Source organism: Engystomops pustulosus, chromosome 1 (assembly GCF_040894005.1).
Source record: "Engystomops pustulosus chromosome 1, aEngPut4.maternal, whole genome shotgun sequence".
Lineage (NCBI taxonomy): Eukaryota > Metazoa > Chordata > Amphibia > Anura > Leptodactylidae > Engystomops > Engystomops pustulosus.
Genome location: NC_092411.1, coordinates 282,917,245 through 282,934,173, shown reverse-complemented (window position 1 = coordinate 282,934,173; position 16,929 = coordinate 282,917,245).

Here is a 16,929-nt window from a genome sequence, read left to right as displayed (position 1 = left end):
GAGGACCTGCCAAGGGGGGGGGTGCTGGAAGGTGAGTAGACATTTTGGATTTTTTATAGAGTAGAGTAAAAGCTGAGTTTTTTCAGCACATTTTTTTGTGCTGAAAAACTTGGCTTATACTCTAAAATATACGGTACATTTAATATTCCCATGTCTCAGTACGTGGGCACCCAAAATCAATTTCACTAGTGGGTCCTTGGTCCCCCAGTCGACCCTGTGTAGTTCAATAATGATTTCAAACTTTATCACTAAAATCCTGTATGCTCAAAGCATGCCAAGGTATATAAAATAGAGATTGACGCTTTTCGGTAGAATGCAGAATTAGTGATAGATCATGACTAAATCTACATTCTCGCCGAAATGGCTGTGTACCTTGACATGTATTGATAAAATGGGTTTTCTATTGTCTATTTGCCTCAATTGTAAGGTCTATAGCGTATACTAAATGAATTATTCTAATATTCACCTAATTTTCTACACATATATTTTTTTTCTAACTTTTTGAATGTTAGGCACAAAGCACTTGGGGTTTTCTCTCTCGCATTTAACTTATTTAGCTGATGCACTTTGGCGGTGTAGGTGCTGGCCCCTGTATTCTGAAATTGGTTTTCCGAGACCATAGATAAAAAACCTTGGTGGCTTGGAGGGAGCTCCTTAAAAAAATAAACATTTACTTACCTCCTTAGTCCCCTCCTGCGTCCACGGCTGCCATGTAAACAAACGGAGGCGCAGTAGCTGTACTGCATTGAGCTTCTGCACGAACGAGTTTGCTAGAAGCTGAACACAGTGTGGCTTCCATTTCCCTGTTGGTTTACATGGGGCACAAACCGGAGAGATGGCAGCACGGGACGCCAGGAAGGAACGTGGAGGTCACTTTTTGTTTATTTTTTTAAGCAGTTCCCTCCCAGCCACCAAAGTTTTTTTTTTCTATGGTCTCAGACAACCCCTTTAAGCATGTGCATGTAATATGTCTCTAGAAAAGAGCAAGAGGTGCAGGTATCTGTATTTTACATGCTCGTACATATTATTTTTTTAATGCCTAGGTGTATGAGAGAAAAAAAGGTTTAAGAAAAAATCTGAGCTAGGCACATAATTAATTTGTTTGGCAGAAAAGTACTGGGTCTCATTTACTAAGGGTCCGAACGCCGCACTTTGTTGGGTTTCCCAAATATTTCCGATTTGCACCGAATTGCCCGGGGATTTTGGCGTACACGATCAGATTTTGGAGCATCGGCGCTGGCTTTCACGCAACAGAAATCGGGGGCGTGGCCGGCGGACAACCCGAAGGATTCGGAAAACCTGCGGAATTTAAAAATTTGTGTCGCAAGATCAGCATTTGCATGCACCCGGAGGAAGAAGGTGAACTCCGGGGGACTTCAGCGCAGCAGCAACACCTGCTAGATATCGGGCGCAAGACCTTAGTGAATCCCGGCAGACCCGAATCAGTGCCGGACAATACGCCGCGGGATTGCGACTGGACCGGGTAAGTAAATGTGCCCTATTGAGGGTTAATTGGTTGGTTGCAGAGTCTGGCCCTTGTGTTGGTGTATTCCCCAGTAGTAGGTATAAAGACAAAGAGGTAAAAAACAGGCAGCAAAACAGATGCACTAAACAATGGGGGGGATTTATAAATGCACTTGCGCCACAATTCTGGTGGTTTGCGCCAAAAACTAAAATGCCTTGCAATACAGTTATCAAGGCCTTTAGACCTTTTTTTTGGCACTTTCTCGACTTGTCTGAGAAAGTGCCTCTTGTGAAAGGGGGCAAGGCTTGTGGGAAATAGTCCGTGCTCCCAAAATTGTGGAGCACAGTTTAGTCCAAATAAAAGTAGGTCTAAAATAGAAACTGGTGGGACCTGAGAGACATTGTTGAATCCCCCCCAATGAGTTTCTAAAGGTAACAGAAACATTTTACCTTTACCAACTTGCTATGCCTGTCTGTCTTTCTGCCCCGTTTTTTTCCTCCATTTCTAGTGCCTACGGACATTGATAATATGGCATACTGCACAACCGTACTTACTATTGTCAATGCAACGGTTCTTAAGTCTACTATGCGCAGGAAATCGAAATCAGAGAAAAATAACTTACACGTCTCATAAAAGTGTGACTTTCTCCGTACTTCTTTTTAATATTTGGCATAGATATGTATAAATTATGCAGGGAATGCGCCATGGCATAGACCGATTTGTATATCAGGTAAGGAAATCGGAAATCTTCAGATGTGTATGTGGAAAGGATCAGTTCACCCAACACCAAAGATTTGTTACATTCTATAAGTTGGGTTCTATATAGAGACTGAAATATTCTATTCATGTGTGGGTCTGAGGTTAAACAATGGAAAAAATAGGACAGAAAGTTTTCCATAAAATAATCATTTGGATGACTGGATAGAATCATATCATGAATGAAATCTTTCAATTGTGGTAGAATTTTAGTGAGAGGTGAAAATACCAGACTTCCATAAAATGGAGATTTTCCGATATTGTAAACTTTTGCCGCAGCTAGCCACCCAGCCGGGATAATAAAGGTCTTGTCGTATCCAATATCACATTGTGTTTGTATGAAAGCGATGATTAACAATGAAACTTTGCCACAAACAACAACAACTTGTGACGTTCTGCCCTCCATAATCTTTTTTTCCTGGTCTCTTTTTGTTTCACTAATTTTTAGAATATATTCAACACAGATGTCATAGGCAGCAGCCATTGCTGATAACTCCTGGCTCTGCTTCTCACCGGCGACATCATCGGAAGTAAGAACTCCGATCCACGTCCAGTTGTAATGGCGGAGTAATCGGACAATGGCCAAACATTGGGTTTGGTAATTGGGAAGAGCTTGGAAGAACGACGGGAAGAGTTTTGAATTGGTTAAAACTGGATCCGTGGTGCCATAACTGATCTAAATAATACAAAAAATAATGAGTTTATCAAAAAAGTTAAAAAAGACAAACAAAACAAATTGAATAATATGATAAATGACTGTGCTGAACTTCCTCTACACATCAAAAAAGAAAGTCCATAATCATTTATGGCTTTTAACCTATAGTTAGCACTAAAGAAAGATTTTTTTATACTTTTTCAAAGGGACTCTTTTACTCCATTTGACAACCCAATCCACATAAATCAACTTTATACCATATTCGCTGACATCACAGAAGGCTTCTATCTAATCCTTCCCATGTTCCAGGCCTCTTCTCAGCATGTCATGTGACCATAGTGACATCATCACAGTTCCATGGCCTCCTAACATAAGCAAACTGTACACCATGCATATATCTGATCACATGATACTTCTCCCCACCCTCCACGGAGGTAGAGCGATGCAAGTAACTCATGAATATGCAGGGCTACATTGGACTTCAGAAGTGCCACTGGACTCAGCTCAGATGAGTTGCATATAGGTTTACAAACTGATCTAACAGTGACTAAAGATATTAGTTAGAAATAATCGCACATCCTTAGCCTTCTTTCGAGATCTTAATTTAAATTTGATTAGCTTGTCGGTGGGAAATTTGAAATAATCTAATTTATGATTTCTCAGTTAATGCATCATAATTAAATTTACTTGTTGTATTGCTAAATTACCGAGATTTTAACTTTTTTTTTTTTTAAATATCATACTCTAAATACCAAATAGAGCAAAACTTGTTTATTTATGATGCACATTGTTTTACTGTATTAGAAGATTTTGTATATCAGATTTATCTTAGTGACTTGTGTCGAAGGTGATTAATTTTTGAAGTCGCAAATAAAGCGCAAATTGTTGCACAACTAATTTGTCATTTCCAATGCCAGAAGAGGAATGGAGCAAATTTGTGCCTAAATTTGAGACGTTTTGAAATGTCGCACTTCATATATCTGTCAACCACCCAATGATTCTGTTGATAAAGTGGTAAATATCCCAGATTTTTGAGCAAATCACCAATTCAGTCAATTCCGAGACATTTCTACACCAGAAACTGACGTAACCACAATCATTAATTCCCTCCAATTTGTCTCACCTGTGAATATCCATAAATGCCCAGTATTTGGGCTATAATTAAAGATATGTCGGAATCTTGATCTCCAATGACACCAATAAAGTGACCAAACTGCTCACAACTGTAATTGGGAACGGTGTCTCCAGGACCAGACAAGATCTGCAGAACATTATCTACAGCCTTATTCACATTGTTACACGAGTCATACACATGGTATCCCAGGGTCATATTTGGTAAAATATCTGGGTTCTTGTTAATCTCATCAATGGAGAATATGAAAGCCAACACATATCTGTAGAAGCGAGGGAGAGGTCTGTGGAGATGCCAAAAGATTTAAACAGGAAAAGTAAGGACATTAAGTACAGTGTAAGTACAGCGGGGCACATTTACTATGGATTGCGCTGTGCACTTTAGTCAGACTGTGCACCTTTTTCGGGGCTAAAACGGCTTGCACAGGTATTTTATAAGTGTGCTGGGATTGTGGCACACGCCACCCTTTATATGGCAGCTGCGCGGGCTTCCATGTGACACAATTAGAGGGCGTGTCGTCGGTCGGTCCAACTGATTCGAGCAAAGTGCGGTATTTAATTTTTAAATTGTGACGCATGCCCTATGTTTAAAATGCACCACAAAAATGATGTTGAATTCTGTTGGACCTGAGCGGGGAAGCAACACACACAGCATTATAGACTGACAATGCACTCTTCTGTGAACTCCAGTAACCCTGTAAGTAAATGTGCACCAGTATGTTTAAATAATAGGTGAAGATAGTTGAAAGAACAATTGGGTTCGGTAACCAAAATATCCCAAATGGCAAGTATCTGCTATTACACAACAATTACGCTTCCTTATCTGACATACAGTAAATCCAGTAAAAACTATAGTTGCTAACACAGTGTATTATTCCCATCTAAATCTAAATTCCCATCTAAAACTTTTTTGATGGTAATTTTTTTAATCGTAATTGTTGTTATGAATTAAGATACAAATTTACTCAAAACTTTGGTGATAGCTTTATAGTTTTTATCCAATTGGAATTGGGTTCCGGTTCAGCTGGTTTGGTGGAACCTTGAAAAACTGACCACTAACACCCACTATTGGTTCTGGCACTGATTGCTGTGTTAAGTCCTTAACAAAGTCAATAAAGAAATCAGTATATAGAGATGGACATAAGACATTAGTATCAGGTTTACACATTACCTACATATAACAAAAAGATACAGGATGTCCAGATTTACTTTTCATAAGCCTCATCCCATTACTCATAGTGAATATCCCTCCGATGACCAGGTCTCCATCCTGCACATACTGAGTATTAAATAAAGGATATCTCTTCCGGATGAAACATTGCGGGGATGTGCTGAGTTTCTGGCATTGGGAAAGGTTCCAGAGATACACAATGGTGAAGAGGAGAAGAGATTGTCTGTACATTGCTGGATCATGTAGATATCACGTAGCAGCGACTCCCTGCAGAACGTGTAACAGCGTCTCATTGTCTGTCACTGAGGCCAGTACCTTATATAGTCTGGAGAGGCTTCTGCAAGGTTATTGTAAGATGTTTCACCATAATAGATTACTATTAATTTGTCAATTGCTGATTAAAATAACAGACTGAGTTAATAGTGTAGAAGTGGTAGAAGTCATTTCCACTGTTACAGTTATATCTATGTACTGCAAGAAGGCAGGCAAGGGTCAGAAGAGCAAAAATACACAAGTCAAGAAAACGGGAGCAAGCTCTTCCTTGGCTTATAGCAGTGATAGCGAACCTGTTGGAGGTCGAGTGCCAAAACTATAACCCAAAACTTGCACATTTTTCGCAAAGTACCAAAATAGCAATTCAAGCAGTAACTTATTGCAGTCTTCTTGCTCTGTTCTGGACCAGAGTTTTCAATGGGCCTGAGGGCACCAATATCTCCAAAGAGAGGAAATTTGGATTGCCAGTAGAGTTTCCCTGGACAGCCCCCTGTAGAGGATGATTCAGGGGTCGCACAGAAGGAGCTGCAATGATAACCTGACCCTGCCCACACCTCTGCCCTCTTCCTGCAGTCTTAAGGATGCTAATGCTAAGCATGGCAAGTCCTGGGAGGATCCCTGTCTGGCAAACACTACCATGGGGCAACAGCCTGAGTGCCCACTGAGAGGGCTGTAAGTGCCACCTCGGTCACCCGTGCCATAGCTTCACCACCACTGGCTTATAGCATGAACCTTCCTTGGCTTATAGTATGAACCTTCCTTGGCTTATAGTATGAACCTTCCTTGGCTTATAGCATGAACCTTCCTTGGCTTATAGTATGAACCTTCCTTGGCTTATAGCATGAACCTTCCTTGGCTTATAGCATGAACCTTCCTTGACTTATAGTATGAACCTTCCTTGGCTTATAGCATGAACCTTTCTTGGCTTATAGTATGAACCTTCCTTGGCTTATAGCATAAACCTTCCTTGGATTATGGCATGAACCTTCATTGGCTTATAGTATGAACCTTCCTTGGCTTATAGTATGAACCTTCCTTGGCTTATAGTATGAACCTTCCTTGGCTTATAGCATGAACCTTCCTTGGCTTATAGTATGAACCTTCCTTGGCTTATAGTATGAACCTTCCTTGGCTTATAGCATAAACCTTCCTTGGCTTATAGTATGAACCTTTCTTGGCTTATAGTATGAACCTTCCTTGGCTTATAGTATGAACCTTCCTTGGCTTATAGCATGAACCTTTCTTGGCTTATAGTATGAACCTTCCCTGGCTTATAGCATAAACCTTCCTTGGATTATGGCATGAACCTTCATTGGCTTATAGTATGAACCTTCCTTGGCTTATAGTATGAACCTTCCTTGGCTTATAGCATGAACCTTCCTTGGCTTATAGTATGAACCTTCCTTGGCTTATAGTATGAACCTTCCTTGGCTTATAGTATGAACCTTCCTTGGCTTATAGCATGAACCTTCCTTGGCTTATAGTATGAACCTTCCTTGGCTTATAGTATGAACCTTCCTTGGCTTATAGCATGAACCTTCCTTGGCTTATAGCATGAACCTTCCTTGGCTTATAGCATGAACCTTTCTTGGCTTATAGTATGAACCTTCCTTGGCTTAGAGCATAAACCTTCCTTGGCTTATGGCATGAACCTTCCTTGGCTTATAGCATGAACCTACCTTGGCTTATAGCATGAACCTTCCTTGGCTTATAGTATGAACCTTCCTTGGCTTATAGTATGAACCTTCCTTGGCTTATAGCATAAACCTTCCTTGGATTATAGCAGGAACCTTCCTTGGCTTATAGCATGAACCTTCCTTGGCTTATAGTATGAACCTTCCTTGGCTTATAGCATGAACCTTCCTTGGCTTATAGCATGAACCTTCCTTGGCTTATAGTATGAACTTTCCTTGGCTTATAGCATGAACCTTCCTTGGCTTATAGCATGAACCTTCCTTGGCTTATAGCATGAACCTTCCTTGGCTTATAGTATGAACCTTCCTTGGCTTATAGTATGAACCTTCCTTGGCTTATAGCATTAGCCTTCCTTGGCTTATAGCATGATCCTTCCATGGCTTATAGCATGAACCTTCCTTGGCTTATAGCATGAGCCTTCCTTGGCTTATAGAATGAACCTTCCTTGGCTTATAGCATGAACCTTCCTTGGCTTATAGCATGAACCTTCCTTGGCTTATAGCATGAACCTTCCCTGGCTTATAGTATGAACCTTCCTTGGCTTATAGCATAAACCTTCCTTGGCTTATAGCAGGAACCTTCCTTGGCTTATAGCATGAACCTTCCTTGGCTTATAGTATGAACCTTCCTTGGCTTGTAGCATGAATCTTCCTTGGCTTATAGTATGAACCTTCCTTGGCTTGTAGCATAAACCTTCTTTGGCTTATAGCATGAGCCTTCCTTGGCTTATAGCATGAACGTTCCTTGGCTTATAGCATGAACCTTCCTTGGCTTATAGTATGAACCTTCCTTGGCTTATAGCATAAACCTTCCTTGGCTTATAGTATGAACCTTCCTTGGCTTATAGCATGAGCCTTCCTTGGCTTATAGCATGAGCCTTCCTTGGCTAATAGCATGAACCTTCCTTGGCTTATAGTATGAACCTTCCTTGGCTTATAGCATGAACCTTCCTTGGCTTATAGCATGAGCCTTCCTTGGCTTATAGCATGAGCCCTCCTTGGCTTATAGCATAAACCTTCCTTGGCTTATAGTATGAACCTTCCTTGGCATATAGCATGAGCCTTCCTTGGCTTATAGCATGAACCTTCCTTGGCTAATAGCATGAACCTTCCTTGGCTTATAGTATGAACCTTCCTTGGCTTATAGCATGAGCCTTCCTTGGCTTATAGCATGATCCTTCCTTGGCTTATAGCATGAACCTTCCTTGGCTTATAGCATGAACCTTCCTTGGCTTATAGCATGAGCCTTCCTTGGCTTATAGCATGAGCCCTCCTTGGCTTATAGCATGAACCTTCCTTGGTTTATAGTATGAACCTTCCTTGGCTTATAGTATGAACCTTCCTTGGCTTATAGCATGAACCTTCCTTGGCTTATAGCATGATCCTTCCTTGGCTTATAGCATGAACCTTCCTTGGCTTATAGCATGATCCTTCCTTGGCTTATAGCATGAACCTTCCTTGGTTTATAGTATGAACCTTCCTTGGCTTATAGTATGAACCTTCCTTGGCTTATAGCATGAACCTTCCTTGGCTTATAGCATGAGCCTTCCTTGGCTTATAGCATGAACCTTCCTTGGCTTATAGCATGAACCTTCCTTGGCTTATAGTATGAACCTTCCTTGGCTTATAGCATGAACCTTCCTTGGCTTATAGCATGAGCCTTCCTTGGCTTATAGCATGAACCTTCCTTGGCTTATAGCATGAGCCTTCCTTGGCTTATAGCATGAACCTTCCTTGGCTTATAGCATGAGCCTTCCTTGGCTTATAGCATGAACCTTCCTTGGCTTATAGCATGAGCCTTCCTTGGCTTATAGCATGAGCCTTCCTTGGCTTATAGTATGAACATTCCTTGGCTTTTAGTATGAACCTTTCTTGGTTTATAGCATGAGCCTTCCTTGGCTTATAGCATGAACCTTCCTTGGCTTATAGCATGAGCCTTCCTTGGCTTATAGCATGAGCCTTCCTTGGCTTATAGCATGAGCCTTCCTTGGCTTATAGCATGAACCTTCCTTGGTTTATAGCATGAGCCTTCCTTGGCTTATAGCATGAACCTTCCTTGGCTTATAGTATGAACCATCCTTGGCTTATAGCATGAACCTTCCTTGGCTTGTAGCATGAACCTTCCTTTGCTTATGGCATGAACCTTCCTTGGCTTATAGTATGAACCTTCCTTGGCTTATAGTATGAACCTTCCTTGGCTTATAGCATGAACCTTCCTTGGCTTATAGTATGAACCTTCCTTGGCTTATAGTATGAACCTTCCTTGGCTTATAGCATGAACCTTCCTTGGCTTATAGCATGAACCTTCCTTGGCTTATAGTATGAACCTTCCTTGGCTTATAGCATGAACCTTCCTTGGCTTATAGCATGAACCTTCCTTGGCTTATAGCATGAACCTTCCTTGGCTTATAGCATGAACCTTCCTTGGCTTATAGTATGAGCCCTCCTTGGCTTATAGCATGAACCTTCCTTGGCTTATAGCATGAACCTTCCTTGGCTTATAGCATGAGCCTTCCTTGGCTTATAGCATGAGCCTTCCTTGGCTTATAGCATGAACCTTCCTTGGCTTATAGTATGAACCTTCCTTGGCTTATAGTATGAACCTTCCTTGGCTTATAGTATGAACCTTCCTTGGCTTATAGCATGAACCTTCCTTGGCTTATAGCATGAACCTTCCTTGGCTTATAGCATGAACCTTCCTTGGCTTATAGCATGAACCTTCCTTGGCTTATAGCATGAGCCTTCCTTGGCTTATAGCATGAACCTTCCTTGGCTTATAGCATGAGCCTTCCTTGGCTTATAGCATGAACCTTCCTTGGCTTATAGCATGAGCCTTCCTTGGCTTATAGCATGAACCTTCCTTGGCTTATAGCATGAGCCTTCCTTGGCTTATAGCATGAGCCTTCCTTGGCTTATAGTATGAACATTCCTTGGCTTATAGTATGAACCTTTCTTGGTTTATAGCATGAGCCTTCCTTGGCTTATAGCATGAACCTTCCTTGGCTTATAGCATGAGCCTTCCTTGGCTTATAGCATGAACCTTCCTTGGCTTATAGCATGAGCCTTCCTTGGCTTATAGCATGAGCCTTCCTTGGCTTATAGCATGAGCCTTCCTTGGCTTATAGCATGAACCTTCCTTGGTTTATAGCATGAGCCTTCCTTGGCTTATAGCATGAACCTTCCTTGGCTTATAGTATGAACCATCCTTGGCTTATAGCATGAACCTTCCTTGGCTTGTAGCATGAACCTTCCTTTGCTTATGGCATGAACCTTCCTTGGCTTATAGTATGAACCTTCCTTGGCTTATAGTATGAACCTTCCTTGGCTTATAGCATGAACCTTCCTTGGCTTATAGTATGAACCTTCCTTGGCTTATAGTATGAACCTTCCTTGGCTTATAGCATGAACCTTCCTTGGCTTATAGCATGAACCTTCCTTGGCTTATAGTATGAACCTTCCTTGGCTTATAGCATGAAACTTCCTTGGCTTATAGCATGAACCTTCCTTGGCTTATAGCATGAACCTTCCTTGGCTTATAGCATGAGCCTTCCTTGGCTTATAGCATGAGCCTTCCTTGGCTTATAGCATGAACCTTCCTTGGCTTATAGTATGAACCTTCCTTGGCTTATAGTATGAACCTTCCTTGGCTTATAGTATGAACCTTCCTTGGCTCATAGTATGAACCTTCCTTGGCTTATAGTATGAACCTTCCTTGGCATATAGCATGAACCTTTGTTGGCTTATAGTATGAACATTCCTTGGCTTATAGTATGAACAAGAAAGTGGGCAGACAATCATCTTATGAGATATCAGAGTCCAGGTCAAGAGATTGATTGGAACAGCCCTTGACATCCAGACAAACCAGACTAGCAGTGGAGAAGGCATCTGTCCATCACAGCTATCTTATCCATTTGTGGAAGGAGACTTGGGGCAGGAGACATGCGGTGGAAATCAATTAAGATGGCCAGACAGTGTTAGGGCAGAATTCACATTTTATGCTATACTTTACGGGCATGATGTTGAAGCCGAGCAGATGTTATGAGTTGCCATTGGACCCTCATTGATACCACATTGGCTTGGGAGATGCTGGAACAGGACTGTAGTCCTTCCAATGAACAAGATATTGGATGGAGTTCCAGACCAGACAGGAATCCAAAATTGGATACAGCTCAACTGTGACTACTATTGTATCTATTGGATTTAATGCCAGTAACCCTAAAGGTTTTTTCTTCTTAAAAGGGAGTTTTGAAATTATTATACAGTATGCATGTACAAAGAACATGCTATAATCTGAATGGAACTGGATTAATGATGTGAATTACAGGAGCAATGGACCAATGGAACATGATGTAAATTTCCCAGACAGAACCTGGAGGAGGAGGCTCTTAGTAGACAATCTCACCTTCTACCCCAATACATAATCAGGGCAAGTAGAACATTTTTTATTAGGCTGATGTTGTTGTCTAGTTTGGGGCTTAGCCAGGGTCGAAAGTGCCTGGGACCAAACTGCGCACAGTTGTTGATATTTTAGCTCAGAAGTGAAGCTCAGCAAGAAGAGAACCTGGAATTAAACCCTTAGAAAATGAAGAATTGATGTCAAGAAACCTTGTACCAGGAAAACAGTGGCTAGATTTGGGATATCAGCCCATACTCCGACCCTCTGTTACTGGGTCAAAACACACCGAATGGTGCAGGTGTCTCGAATTTCCATTCACCGCTGATTCTGTTGTCCCTGGGGTGGTGACAGCGCCGGTCCATTGTTTGTGTGTAGTTTAGTTTTACTTTACTTTGTTTTATACTCATGGTGTCCTGGTTTCAAAGGCAACATCAGTGCTTCATGGCTACAAGGAGGTCACATCATCTACATAATCAGGACCATGCTTACATTTCTTACATTTTTTGGGGTCTTATGTGACAAACCTGTATAATAATAATCTTTATTTTTATAGCGCCAGTCATGTGGAACAATAGGAATGAGAGTCATGGTCACAAGTGCTTACAGTCTATGAGGATGAGATGGTGACACAAGAGCTTACAGTCTATGAGGGGGTGACACAAGAGCTTACAGTCTATGAGGATGAGGGGTGACACAAGAACTTACACTCTGTAAGGATGAGGGGGTGACACAAGAGCTTACAGTCTATGAGGATGAGGGGGTGACACAAGATCTTACAGTCTATGAGGATGAGGGGGTGACACAAGAGCTTACAGTCTATGAGGATGAGGGGGTGACACAAGAGCTTACAGTCTAGGAGGATGAGGGGGAGACACAAGAGCTTATAGTCTCTGAGGATGAGGAGGTGACACAAGAGCTTACAGTCTATGAGGATGAGGGGGGGACACAAGAGCTTACAGTCTATGAGGATGAGGGGGAGACACAAGAGCTTACAGTCTCTGAGGATGAGGAGGCGACACAAGAGACTACAGTCTTTGAGGATGAGGGGGAGACACAAGAGCTTACAGTCTATGAGGATGAGGGGGTGACACAAGAGCTTACAGTCTATGAGGATGAGGAGGTGACACAAGAGCTTATAGTCTTTGAGGATGAGAGGGTGAAACAAGAGCTTACAGTCTATGAGGATGAGGAGGTGACACAAGAGCTTACATTCTATGAGGATGAGGGGGCGACACAAGAGCTTACAATATATGAGGATGAGGGGGAACACAAGAGCTTACAGTCTATGAGGATGAGGGGGTGACACAAGAGCTTACAGTCTATGAGGGTGAGGGGGTGACACAAGAGCTTACAGTCTATGAGGATGAGGGGGCGACACAAGAGCTTACAGTCTATGAGGATGAGGGGGAGACCCAAGAGCTTACAGTCTATGAGGATGAGGAAGAGACACAAGAGCTTACAGACTAAGAGGATAAGGAGGTGACACAAGAGCTTACAGTCTATGAGGATGAGGGGGTGACACAAGATCTTATAGTCTATGAGGATGAGGGGGGACACAAGAGCTTATAGTCTATGAGAATGAGGGGTGACACAAGAGCTTACAGTCTATGAGGATGAGCGGGTGACACAAGAGCTTACAGTCTATGAGGATGAGGGGGTGACACAAGAGCTTACAGTCTATGAGAATGAGGGGGGACACAAGAGCTTATAGTCTATGAGGATGAGGGGGTGACACAAGAGCTTCCAGTCTATGAGGATGAGGGGGTTGACACAAGAGCTTACAGTCTATGAGGGTGAGGGGGTGACACAAGAGCTTATAGTCTATGAGGATGAGGGGGAGACCCAAGAGCTTACAGTCTATGAGGATGAGGGGGTGACACAAGAGCTTACAGTCTATGAGAATGAGGGGGGACACAAGAGCTTATAGTCTATGAGGATGAGGGGGTGACACAAGAGTTTCCAGTCTATGAGGGTGAGGGGTTGACACAAGAGCTTACAGTCTATGAGGGTGAGGGGGTGACACAAGAGCTTATAGTCTATGAGGATGAAGAGGTGATTCAAGTGCTTACAGTCTATGAGGATGGGGGGGTGACACAAGAGCTTACAGTCTATGAGGATGAGGGGGTGACACAAGATCTTATAGTCTATGAGGATGAGGGGGGACCCAAGAGCTTATAGTCTATGAGAATGAGGGGTGACACAAGACCTTACAGTCTATGAGGATGAGCGGGTGACAAAAGAGCTTACAGTCTATGAGGATGAGGGGGTGACACAAGAGCTTACAGTCTATGAGGATGAGGGGGGACACAAGAGCTTATAGTCTATGAGGATGAGGGGGTGACACAAGAGCTTCCAGTCTATGAGGGTGGGGGGTTGACACAAGAGCTTACAGTCTATGAGGGTGAGGGAGTGACACAAGAGCTTATAGTCTATGAGGATGAAGAGGTGATTAAAGTGCTTACAGTCTATGAGGATGGGGGGGTGACACAAGAGCTTAGAGTCTATGAAGATGAATGGGGTGACACAAGAGCTTACAGTCTATGAGGATGAGGGGGTGACACAAAAGCTTACAGTCTATGAGGATGAGGAGGTGACACAAGAGTTTACAGTCTATGAGGATGAGGGGGTGACACAGGAGCTTACAGTCTATGAGGATGAGGGGGAGACCCAAGAGCTTACAGTCTATGAGGATGAGGGGGTGACACAAGAGCTTACAGTCTATGAGAATGAGGGGGGACACAAGAGCTTATAGTCTATGAGGATGAGGGGGTGATTCAAGTGCTTACAGTCTATGAGAATGAGGGGGTGACACAAGAGCTTAGAGTCTATGAAGATGAATGGGGTGACACAAGAGCTTACAGTCTATGAGGATGAGGGGGCGACACAAGAGCTTACAGTATATGAGGATGAGGGGGAGACCCAAGAGCTTACAGTCTATGAGGATGAGGGGGAGACACAAGAGCTTACAGTCTATGAGGATGAGGAAGAGACACAAGAGCTTACAGACTAAGAGGATAAGGAGGTGACACAAGATCTTACAGTCTATGAGGATGAGGGGGAACACAAGAGCTTACAGTCTATGAGGATGAGGGGGTGACACAAGAGTTTCCAGTCTATGAGGGTGAGGGGTTGACACAAGAGCTTACAGTCTATGAGGGTGAGGGGGTGACACAAGAGCTTATAGTCTATGAGGATGAAGAGGTGATTCAAGTGCTTACAGTCTATGAGGATGGGGGGGTGACACAAGAGCTTACAGTCTATGAGGATGAGGGGGTGACACAAGATCTTATAGTCTATGAGGATGAGGGGGGACACAAGAGCTTATAGTCTATGAGGATGAGGGGGTGACACAAGAGCTTACAGTCTATGAGGATGAGGGGGTGACACAAGAGCTTACAGTCTATGAGGATGAGGGGGTGACACAAGAGCTTACAGTCTATGAGAATGAGGGGGGACACAAGAGCTTATAGTCTATGAGGATGAGGGGGTGACACAAGAGCTTACAGTCTATGAGGATGGAGGGGTTGACACAAGAGGTTCCAGTCTATGAGGGTGAGGGGGTGACACAAGAGCTTATAGTCTATGAGGATGAAGAGGTGATTCAAGTGCTTACAGTCTATGAGGATGGGGGGTGACACAAGAGCTTACAGTCTATGAGGATGAGGGGGTGACACAAGAGCTTACAGTCTATGAGGATGAGGGGGTGACACAAGAGCTTACAGTCTATGAGGATGAGGGGGTGACACAAGATCTTATAGTCTATGAGGATGAGGGGGGACACAAGAGCTTATAGTCTATGAGGATGAGGGGGTGACACAAGAGCTTACAGTCTATGAGGATGAGCGGGTGACACAAGAGCTTACAGTCTATGAGGATGAGGGGGTGACACAAGAGCTTACAGTCTATGAGAATGAGGGGGACACAAGAGCTTATAGTCTATGAGGATGAGGGGGTGACACAAGAGCTTACAGTCTATGAGGATGAGGGGGTGACACAAGAGCTTACAGTATATGAGGATGAGGGGGAACACAAGAGCTTACAGTCTATGAGGATGAGGGGGTGACACAAGAGCTTCCAGTCTATGAGGGTGAGGGGTTGACACAAGAGCTTATAGTCTATGAGGATGAAGAGGTGATTCAAGTGCTTACAGTCTATGAGGATGGGGGGGTGACACAAGAGCTTACAATCTATGAGGATGAGGGGGTGACACAAGATCTTATAGTCTATGAGGATGAGGGGGGACACAAGAGCTTATAGTCTATGAGGATGAGGGGGTGACACAAGAGCTTACAGTCTATGAGGATGAGGGGTTGACACAAGAGCTTACAGTCTATGAGAATGAGGGGGACACAAGAGCTTATAGTCTATGAGGATGAGGGGGTGACACAAGAGCTTACAGTCTATGAAGATGAGAGGGGACACAAGAGCTTACAGTCTATGAGGATGAGAGGGGACACAAGAGCTTACAGTCTATGAGGATAAGGGGGTCACGCAAAATCTTACAGTCTTTGAGGAGAAATTGGGAAACAAAGGGTAAAAGACCTTGTATAATGGTCCTGCCATTATTTATATGGAAACGAATAAAAGAAATTAATAAATAATGCAGCTGCTAGAACCAGCCATCAGCCGCTTTCTGACATACAAAGCAGAAGGTCAATGTAACTGCAGAGAAGCCTAGGGCTTAGTATCTGTTTTTTGCCAGATAACAGAGAGAGTTAATATTTCATGCTATTAGAATGTGATAGATCTGCCTAAAGAGAGGTCAATGAGGCACATGTGAATTCACGCCTCTCGCATGACATCACCTTGCTCTACAATGCTCCCAGCCTGGGAGAGGGAGGCACGGGGGCGGGCATAATCAGCAGCCCGGAGTGCTGGACATGTTGTCCCCTGCTGCATGCTGCTAAATATAAGTTTCTTTTCTAAGTGTTCCCGGCATGTCAAGCTTAGTGAGGACAAGTGCCGGGATCAAGATGAAGAGGAGCAAAGGTGAGTATCATTAGATTTTATTTTGTTTTTTAAGTGGTTTATTTCTTTTAAGGTAGAGTATAATCTAAGATCACTGGCAGATCATAGTACAGGAGTTGGGCATTAGACTGAGATGCGACTGAGATGAGAGAGGAGATGATTGGAGGTGCAGCACTGTGCAGAGCTTTGTGGATGAGGGTTATTATTTTAAAGTGAATACGGAGACGGGCAACCAGTGCAGTGACTGACACAGACTGAAGGCATCTGTGTAGCTTTTTACAAGCCTGGCTGCTGCATTAAGAATACATTGGAGAGGAAAGAGTTTAGTGAGTGTAAGATCATTTAGTAGGGAGTTTCAGTAGTTAATGGAAAAAATTTAAAAGATGTGGATTGTGGAAGGACCAAAAGGAAAACCATAAA